The sequence below is a fragment of the Arachis ipaensis genome, chromosome B4 (genome assembly GCF_059453495.1).
Source record: "Arachis ipaensis isolate K30076 ecotype BB chromosome B4, ASM5945349v1, whole genome shotgun sequence".
NCBI lineage: Eukaryota > Viridiplantae > Streptophyta > Magnoliopsida > Fabales > Fabaceae > Arachis > Arachis ipaensis.
Window position 1 is genome coordinate 58,062,897 of NC_142439.1, and position 3,019 is coordinate 58,065,915.

The 3,019-nt window shown below is 40.9% G+C and overlaps 1 non-coding gene across 1 annotated transcript; it reads right to left on the reverse strand.

Annotated features, from left to right (window-relative positions):
- Window positions 1–538: 538 nt before the first annotated feature.
- Window positions 539–642, reverse strand: LOC148567699 (small nucleolar RNA R71). Its single transcript, XR_015882315.1, has one exon. It is a non-coding gene; the product is annotated as a small nucleolar RNA R71 (small nucleolar RNA).
- Between the last annotated feature and the right edge of the window lie 2,377 nt (window positions 643–3,019).

Below are 3,019 nucleotides of genomic sequence, written 5' to 3' on the forward strand. Positions count from 1 at the left end.
GAGTGTTTAATTCTGGTTCCTGGTTCTGTGTTTATGTCAGGAGGAAGAAGCGATGAATCCACACCTTTTGATCCTAAAACACTTTGGAGGTTGAGAAGAGAACCAAGAAATGGAGAAAAATCCAACAAATCCACAAGTGGGAGTAGCCAACGACAATGGTCAACCCCAAAGGAGAGTATTAGCTTCATATACATTTGCTAATCCAAGGCATTGTGGGAGTAGCATCCTTACCCCAAATGTCGATGCAAATAACTTTAAATTGAAGCGCCAACTTATCATATTGGTGGAAAACAATTGCTCATACGGAGGAAGTCCAACAGAAGATCCAAACCAGCATCTCTCCACCTTCTTGAGAATTTGTGATACAATAAAGTCCAATGGTGTGCATCCAGAAACATATAAATTGCTGCTGTTCCCATTCTCATTGAGGGACAAAGCTGCTCAATGGCTTGAAACCTTTCCATAAGGAAGCATCACTAGCTGGGAGGATCTAGTGAATAAATTCTTGGCTAAGTTCTACCCACCTTAAAGGATCATCAGGCTCAAGACTGAGGTGCAAACTTTCACACAGATGGATGCAGAATCTCTCTATGAGGCATGGGAGAGGTACAAGGCTCTGATTAGAAAATACCCTCCTGAAATGTTTAATGAATGGGACATTCTTCAAAATTTCTATGAAGGGTTGACTCTTAAGGCTCAAGAAACACTAGACCATTTAGCAGGAGGTTCTTTACAATTGATGAAGACAGCAGAGGAGGCTCGAAACCTCATTGATATGGTGGCAAACAATCAATACTTCTTTGCTCATCAAAGACAACGCCAACCATCACAAAGGAAAGGAGTGCTAGAATTGGAAGGAGTGGACACCATCCTAGCTTAAAACAAGATAACGCAGCAGTAGATTCAACAACAATTTGAGCAGATGGCTAAAAAGATTGATAGCTTGCAAGTTGCAGCAGTGAATACAAGCCAACCATCAACCACATGGGGGCAAAATGAAGAAAACCAAGAAGATCAGCAGCAGGAACAATCTCAATATGTGCACAACCAAGGCTTAGGCCAAAATGAAGTTTATGGTGACACCTACAATCCATCCTGAAGAACCATCCAAATCTCAGATGGGGAGATAACCACACCCACAGCCAGCAATCGTGGCAGAAAAACTCAAACCAAAACAACTCAAGAAACACAACTTACTCAAACCACGACCAGCAAAACACTAACCATAATCCATACAAAAAACCCCAAAATAACCACCCAAATTCCAGCTATTATCCACCCAATAACCCAGTCACTAACCAAAATAACCATCATCCACCTTCCACATCCACAGTCCATCCACAAAATAACCCCGCAAATAGTTCAAACAACTTCTAGCAACAACCATCTCTCTTTACGCAACCACAACCAAATCCAGACTCTCAAAGAATCTCTAGTCTGGAGGTGATGATGGAGAAACTCATGAAAAATAAAAAAGCAGCAAGAAAAGATCAAGAGATGGCAAGCAGCCAAGAAGCGTCAATCAGAAACCTTAAGAGGCATATGGAGCAAATGGCTAAGCAAATTTCAGAAAATGGGTGAGAAGAGATCAATTACCTTCTCCAATGTCACTGAAAGAGACAAAGGAAAAGCTACAAAGTGGGAGGAGTGCAAAGCAATCATAGTGGAAAGTGAGGAGACTAAGGAGAAGGAAGCCATCAATCAAGAAGAACACAACAGAGAAGTTCCACAAGAAGAGACAGAAGAGAAGAGTGAAGAGGATAGAAAGACCAAGAATGCAAAAAGCTCAAAGAGAGACAAAAACATCCTTGAGCCACAACTACAAGAGAAGAAGGAAGGGGTGAAGTCATATGTCCCCAAACTTCCATACCCTCAAAGGTTTCAGAGAGAAAATGAGGATAAGCAATACTCAAAATTCCTGGATATATTCAAGACTCTTAGCATCAATATTCCTTTCTTAGAAGCACTTGAACAGATGCCATTATATGCCAAATTTATGAAAGAAGTACTCACAAAGAAAATATCCCTGAAGGAAGGACAGATTGTTGAGATGAAAAAGGAATGTAGTGCTATCCTCTAAAGAGAGTTGCCAGAGAAGAAAGATGATCCTGGGAGTTTTTACATACCTTGCACCATAGGAAACATAACAATTGAGAAGTCATTCTGTGACCTCGGTGCAAGCATAAACTTGATGCCTTTTGTCTTTAATAAGGAAACTTCAAATTTCTGAGCTAAAGTCCACACAAATAGTTCTCCAAATGGTTGACAAATCCATTAAGCAAGCCCTGGGAGTTGTGGAGAATGTGTTGGTAAAAGTGGGAAAATTCTTTCTCCCAGCTGACTTTGTTATCTCAGATATAGAAGAGGACCCTAACACTCCCATCATCCTGGGGAGGTCTTTCCTAGCTACGGGCAGAGCATTGATAGATGTTGAAAAGGGAAAATTATTGCTGAGAGTGCATGATGAGCACCTAGCATTCCATGTTTTTAAACCATGCATGAGCCCACTTAAGAAGAAGATTGTATGAAAGATAAGGCCAGGGATCAAAGCTTGAAGGAGACATTCAATGAGTGAACTCTAAGACTTCTAAATCCATACTTGAAAGAAGTAGAGATAGTGTAACAGACCAAAGAAATCAAAAAGGAACTAGATCCAAAACCCCCAGATGAGAACCTCAAAACTCCAGATAAAAAACCACCAAGGCATGAATGATCTTCTGAGAAAGAAAAGAAGAAGAGGCCAAAAGGGTGGAGAAACAAGAATATCCCCACTGAAGGCTTCTCACCAGGGGATAAAGTGATGTTAAACACCCAACCAATGAAGGTGTCTCCACAATTATCTGAGTGCTATACTATGAACCAGATCCTTTCACTTGAACACCTAGAGATCATCAAAGAGGAGACCGGAAGGAAGTTCACAGTAAGAGGAGAAAATCTGAGGCACTATGATTTTCAACCCCCATGATCAAAGGATGAGATGTCAAGCTAGTGACAATAAAGAAGCGCTTGTTGGGAGGCA